Source organism: Olea europaea, unplaced genomic scaffold (genome assembly GCF_002742605.1).
Source record: "Olea europaea var. sylvestris unplaced genomic scaffold, O_europaea_v1 scaffold2910, whole genome shotgun sequence".
Lineage (NCBI taxonomy): Eukaryota > Viridiplantae > Streptophyta > Magnoliopsida > Lamiales > Oleaceae > Olea > Olea europaea.
Window position 1 is genome coordinate 156,016 of NW_019247672.1, and position 8,050 is coordinate 164,065.

Consider the following 8,050-nt stretch of genomic DNA (forward strand, 5'->3'; position numbering starts at 1 on the left):
TAAATTTCCTCTATGCATCCGCATGGTAGAAATCTATGCGGTTGCATGGAGAAACTTCATGCAAGCCACTAATTTTTGGTAAGTGGCCATGCGACCACATGAGCCAAGTTTGGCGCCTTCGTTTTTTGGTTTTATTTCATTCATTGTACACACTGTTTTGTTGGTTCCACGTGCTTCAATTGTTGCTTTTGAACAACCGACTCCAACAATCTCCCACTTGTTCAAAATTAACACTATCTCATATTCTAAGTATACGATACCCATGTATTAGGATTATATATCTTTTGATTTGAATCTAACTGTAGTGTAATTCTAACAAAGTAAGGTCAGAATTAAATGTAGTGTGAAGTTTTGAATCAGTTATTCCATATGACAATACCGGTAAGAACACACACGAGTGTCATGTGTTCTTAAGTTCATCATAACTTGTTTAGCACTTTTATGACCTTGCGCTTATCCTTTTTAACAATATTTTAAAAGAGAAACTCCAACTCTCTATTAAGGCGGCACCACGTTGAAAATTGTTTAGGTGAAGTTCTTCAAATACCTTTGTTACTTTTAGAGATACTTGTGTTTTAGCACTGAACTTCATTAAGAGCTTAAAACTCATCCCTCATTTCAGTAAAAATCAGCATTATTTTAATTAGGATATGATTATTGAGGATTTTAATAATGCTGCAACTATTCACATATTGAATGACTTGTTGTTACCCTTTCAACTCGTAAATTACCTTTTGAACAATGACAGGTAGGGTTGCTATCATTGGTGAACATTTTTAGTTAAGGAGTTTTAACATCATCCTACTCGAAATAGATGCTTCTAAACCTCTATTTAGAGGTTTAGTCAAAGGATCCGTCAAATTCTCAATTGACCTTACATAATTTAGGGAAATTATTTCATCCTTGATTAATTTCCTTATACAATCATGTCTAAGATTCATGTGTCTAGACTTTCCGTTGCATACTTCATTAAATGTTTTTGCTAATGTGGCTCGACTATCACACATGATAGATATTGAAGAAATATTCTTCGATCCCAAAGGTATCTCGTAGAAGAGATCTTTTAGCCACTCGGCCTCTTTCCCGGTTTTCGATAGAGCTACGAATTTCGATTCCACGGTCGAGTGTGTTATGCATGTTTGTTTATTTGATTTCTAAGAAACATCACCTCCTCCAAGACTGACCACCCAACCCGAAGTGGATTTACTCTCACCAGCGCTAGATATCCAATTAACGTCGATAAATTCTTCCAATACTGTCGAGAATTTAGTATATTGCATGCCCAGGTTTTTGGTTTTCTTTAAGTATTCAAAAACTCTTCCAATGTCATTCCAATGATTATTGCTCGGATTGCTTGTAAACCTGCTAAGTTTACTTATGACATAGACTATGTTCGGTCTTGTGCATTGAACTGCATATATGAGACTTCCTATAGCACTAGTATATTCCAATTGAGCAATCGTCCTTCCATCATTCTTTACAAGTTTTGAACTTGGGTCAATCGGGGTACTATATTCATTTATATCGAAGTGTTTGAACTTGTTTATCACGTTCTCAATATAATGTGATTGACTTAGGTGATAACCATCACTAGTCTTTGTGACTTTGATACCTAAAATGGTATCCACTTGACCAAAATTCTTCATTTTGATTGTAGAAGATAGAAACCTCTTTGTTTCTTTTATACCGTCCATATGATTACTCATAATCAACATGTCGTCCGTTGGCATATGGTCCACTTAATTCTCAATGTTTTGATCATAACAAATAAGATTATTTTTATTTCTATCAAATTCTTGTTAGTGATGATGGTTTAATGTTCAAATCAATCATGTATTATCGGACTTCAAATGAAGATCAAAGTGAAAGCCATATATTCAAGTCAAATTATTCGAGACAAAAAGTTTAAGAGATATATGCCAAACAAAGATCAAGATCAAAAGCGTGAGAGACGACATCAATGAAAGATTAAGACGAGGCATACTTCGGAGCAAATACTTGATTTCTTAGGCAAAATGTAAAGGTACTAATACTTTAATATTTGGCAAAGAATGGTTAAGCTCAAAATCTTGCTATGCATTAAAAACAATTTTTGTGCATTTAGATAATTCGAATGCAACCTTTTTTATCAAACATGAAAATGACTTTTAAAAATGATATATGAATTTTTAAAACATTTTTATTATGAAAATTTAGTTAAAAATATTCTCCAAAAGTCCATACACTTCAAAACTTTCAAATCGGAACAAACGAGGCTAAAACGTAAAAAGACAGCACTACCGGGGCGGTCAACCGCCTAGAGAGGCAGTCGACCGGACTCCTCCAACGGTCTAGAATTTGGCCGTTATGACTTCTGATTTTTACAAACGACTATATTGGTCTTCCGGACAAGAGGCGGTCGACCGGACGAGTCATCCGCAAATTCAAGTTTTTTTTAACATTTTGGACTCTATAAATACCCCAACCTCTTGCATTCATTACTATCACTTCTAAGAGCATTAAATTGAGATACATTCAAGCTTTAACTTTCTACTTTTTAGTTATCTCTATCAATTCATTCACTTTGAAAAACTTTTGATTGAGTTTACTTTTGAAAATCATTTTATTTATCAAAGTTTTCTTCAAACCAAACACTTGAGCTTCACTTATTGTCATTCATTAAAGTGTTAACCTACTTCTTTCCATTGTACTCAACCTTGAATATATCTTTATTGTGGAAGAAGATTCCTCTCTTGTAAAGTTTACTTTTGATTGAATTGTGGGTCGTGTTGAGGTCCCGAAAAACTCAACGTTGTAAAAGGATCGGTGCTCTTTGTTTGTAAGTCACCGAAAGCTTTGTAGAAGGTTGGATTATACCATAAGTCAATCACATTTAGTGAAAAAGGCCTTGCTCGTGACGGAGAGTTTGGTAATGGAGGACGTAGATCGTGATTGGATCGAACCTCCATAACACATCGTTTGCATTCTCTATCCCTTTCTCTTGTTATTTTTCAAAGTTATCTTGCTTGCTCTTTATTATATTTGGAAATTGTTTTTATTAGCACTTATTATTGAAAAAGATTTAAATAACCAATTCACCCCCTCTTGGTTAGTCATTTTTGGGCTTTCATCGTCAACATATAAACATATAAATGTCACATATACATTTCAGAATATAAAAATCTATCTACGCTATTATGTTTAAATCTGAATGATATTATAGCTAAGTCAAACTTTTCATGTCATTTCTTAGGTGTCTGCTTCAAACCATATAAAGATTTTATTAACTTACATACCTTATGTTCATTTTCAAGTAAAACAAATCCTTCGAGTTGCTCCATATGGACCTCCTCATTGAGATCCTCATTTAAGAATGTCATCTTGACATCCATTTGATGAACATGCAAGTCATATATTGAAGCCAATGCGAATAATATCCTAATCGATGTTATTCTAGCTACTGGTGCATAAGTGTCAAAATAGTCGATTCCTTCTTTTTGTCGATATCATTTAGCTACTAATCTAGCCTTGAATGTATTTAGAGAGTCATCAACATTATATTTCCTCCTAAATACCCATTTACATCCAATAGGTTTGGATCCATGTGGTAGATCGACAAGTTTTCAAGTTTTATTAAACATTATCGAATTCATTTTATCTTTAATTGCATCTTCCCAAAAAATGCTATAATGAGAAGCCATAGCTTCTTTATAGGTTTTAGGGTCGGTTTCCACTTGTAGAACAAAAAGAATTGTTCTTACAACATTCAACTCATTTCCTTCTACTAAGTAAAAGGAGATAAGTTGAGAATCAATTTCATCCGGTCCCATAAACTTCTCAACTCGAGCTCTCTTGCTTCTTCGTAGTTCAGTAGACTCATCAACATCTTTAGAAGACATTTCATCTCGTGTTCCACTTGAGTTAGGAAAGTTTTCAATATTTTCCTTCAATTCATTATCCGATGATAACAAATTTTCAAAGAACTCTACATCACTTGATTCGATAATCACATTGGTCTCCAAGTTTAGCAATCTATAAGATTTTCTATTATTAGCATATCCAACAAAACCACATTTAATGCCCCTTGGACTCAATTTGGTTCTATTAGGATTTGTGTTTTTGCAGTCAGCAAGACACCCCCACACTTTGAAATATCCAATGTTCGATTTTCTTTATTTCCACAATTCATAAGGAGAAACCTTTGTATGTGTAGAAGGAATCCTATTAAGTATTCTACATGCACTTAATAAAGTTTCACCCCATAAATTAAACGGCAACTTAGCATATATAAGCATGTCATTAATCATTTCTACTAAGGTTCTATTCTTCTTTTCAACCAAATCGTTTTGTTCGGGTATCTTAGGTACAGAACATTGGTGAATTATGTCATGTTATTCACAATATAAATTAAATTCACTAGAAAAGTATTCACCACCTCTATCACTCCTTAAGGTTTTTATTTTCTTATTTAAGTGATTTTCAACTTCATTCTTATAAGTTTTAAACAAATTCAAGGCCTCATGTTTATATTTCATCAAATAAACATAGGTATATTTTGAACAATCACAATATATGTTATGAAATATCTATTTCCACCTCTTGTTAGCATGTCATTCAATTCACATATATCGGAATGAATTAATTCTAATATGCTAGAAATCCTCTTAATGTTTTGATAATGCTTTTTAACCATTTTTGCTTCTACACATGTTTTGCATTTAATGACATTATTTTCATCATATGAAATTAAGTCACAATTTCTCATGCGTTTCATGGTACTTTTACCTATGTGACCTAATCTAGCATGTCATAAAGAAAATAAATCAATCATGTAAGCAAAATTTTCCCAAAAGATTTTCACTCACTAAATTCATATTCATATCTGGAACATGTAGTACATTTGTGAGAGTAACATTTTTTCCAGAAGTGAAGATAATTTCTACACTTCCTTTTCCAATTACTTTGGACCGCACCTCGTTACCCATTTAGATCTCTTGGTCTCCATTCACTTCATTGTATATTTTGAACAATGATTTGTTATATGATACATGCACCATGACATAAGTATCATACCACCAGTCGGGAACATTTCCTTTAATTGCATTTATTTCGCTCACGGTGACCACAATTTTTTTTTCTTGGATGAAATTCACTTTACCCTTAGAGTTGTGTTTCCGATGTCTACAATCTTTCGCATAGTGTCCAGATTTTTCACAAACAAAGCATCCTCCTTTGGTCTTCTTTTTGAACTTATTAAGGTTCCTTGAAGACTTTCTTTTGTTTGATTTTGTTGGCGGTTCAGATTTTTCTACAACATTTATTTTGGAAGTGCCCTCATGAAAATCACTCTTATCATGCATTCTCGACTCTTCCTCAATCCGAAGATGTTTTTGCAGTTGTTCCAAAGAATAATTTTCGGAACTATGCATTATCTTCTTTCGATATCCTTTCAAAGTTCCAGGAAGTTTGGCAATTATAGCCCCCACTTGAAAGGTCTTTGGTATGTCAATTTTCATCGCCTTCAACTTATTGACAATTACTTGCATTTCATGTATTTAGGAAAGAAGGGGAATATTCTCTAAAAATTTAAAATTGAAGTATTTAGAAATTAAGAATTTCTTTGTTCCTTCTTCTTCCACTTTGTACTTACTTTCGAGCGCATCCCAAATTTCCTTTGCCGAAGTTTTGTTTGTATTTAAGTCATATAAGGGATCCAATAATGCGTTGAGAATGTGACCGCGGCATATTAACTCATCTTCTTGGCGCTTTTGTCTTTCATTTCTCACCGCTTCGATTTCTCCATTCGTTGGTTACAGTACTGGTGCAAGATTCAGATCTAGGATGTAGAAGATCTTTAATGCTGTGAGAAGAAACTTCAATTTGTCTTTCCATCGGGTGTAGTTTGTTTCATAGAATCGATCTAACCGCACCAAGTCATGATTCACGAGTTTGATTATCGCTATCATTGTCTTGCTTTCCATTGCAGATAAATTAACGTTTGAAATTGTTAGAAATGTTGAAGTGATGAAGAGTAGACAAAAGAAATATGGCAACAAGATGAAGTAAAATTAAAAAAATCGCCAAGAACAAATATGAAGGCTCGAACGCGGGATCGCTGTCCTCAAATGTTATTTGCCCCTTCTCCGATGTTTTCAAGATGCTTAAAGAAATTTTGGCAAATGGAATGAAGGATTGTAACAAACCTTGTTGCAGAAAATACTAGAGCACAAAGTATTTTTCACCAAAATTTGAAGAGCATAATAAATAAAATGAATATGAGAAGAGAATCGAGGTATAATTTTTTATGTGAATGAGAATGAATTTCAGGATGTATTTCTATTATTATTAGGCTTGAATGTTGCTCCACTATTTATAGATTTGACCAAATGCACGAACTGGTGCAAAAAATTCTTGTGAAGAGCCACAATATTCAAAAGCCAAACAGTTACTAAATTTCCTCTATGCGACCGCATAGAAGAAATCTATGCGGTCGCGTGGAGAAACTTCATGCAGACCACTAATTTTCGGTAAGTGGGCATGCGACCGCATGGCCCGCATGAGCCAAGTTTGGCGCCTCCATTTTTGGTTTTATTTCATTCATTGTACGCACCGTTTTGTTGATTCTGTTGGAAATCTACTTAACATGCACAGCGAAAAATTAAAACAGATTTCGATTCCCACTAAGAATCGCCTTTGTGTTTAGATAAAAATTGTGATAAGATTGTACCTTTTCCAAATTTGCAAACTTCTTTGCTATTCTTTTCGTTCCAGCAAGCTTGATTCGCCACCCACAGCTGTCTAATTGTCCAACCTCCAACGGTGATCCACATAGAGAACAAGAGTGCAGCTACCAGGGTTTTCTCCTCTTGTGCTAGCAAGAATAATTATAAAAAAACCATATGGATTGAAAACCCTAATCATGTATTTATATAAACCCAAACGGGCGTGGCTTGGTCCGATCCAATATTTAATTAATCCATTTAATTAAATCTGGTCCGTGAATTAATTAATTCGTGCTTATAAATAATCAAACCAATTAATTAAGTTATCCAACGATTGTTAAATTAATTAATTGACAAATTATAATCTTCCAATTCTCTTTTGTGTGCGATCCATCAGGTTCCTGATCACGATACCTAACGACGTGAAATATTATTTTGATCTAATCAAAATTGATAAATTAAAACACCCTTTTAATTTATCATCAATTCACACTCGCCGTCCCAGATTGACATCTAGCAATGTGTCAGGGCAATACATGTGACAGAAAATGTCATGTGGTATGAAAAAATCAAACTCGTTCGTTTACCGTGAAACTATAATCCCTCCATAAATATGATCTGATCAATTACAAGATATGGAAGTGTGTCAATCTCGATTATCGATCATATCTTTCACTCCACTATTAAGTCAATATAAGTCGAAAACTCTTTTTCGACTTATGAGTACACCTTGGCCAAAGATTTCGTTATCGACTTAATTGAATGAAAACGCAGATCATAATCTCTTACTATCTAAGAGTGACGAATCCTCTATCGGTCATTCACAACCTTCAATGATTATTGACATACCTTAACGATGCTGTATTAGCAACCCTTGGCAGAGCAACATCCAACACCGTCAAAGCATGACCGTCCTCATATAAGGTACTATGAAGACCTCAAGTCAAAAGGACCAATCCCACTACCGAACGTTAAAGATTAACCACTGACACTCAGATAGTTATCCATGTGGAATCTCTCGGCGGATCTCCAATGTTTTGTTCTATAACTAAACATCCACGTGTTCATTTAAGTGTCACCACACTTTAGCTTGTGAGATCAGATATTCACTTCATAAGTAAGAAATGTCACACGTGATGGTCTATCCGTAATAACGATATGCGTATCCCGTTATTACTTACAACCACGGATGATTTAAAATTCAATCAGATGTAATTTGTATCTGACAATCACAACTCCTTGTGATTAACAAATTACGAAAATTTGAATCTACAGACTCTATTATTTATTTAATTGTCTATTAATTAAATAATATATCTGCCATTAAATTGCATTAATTATATATTAAA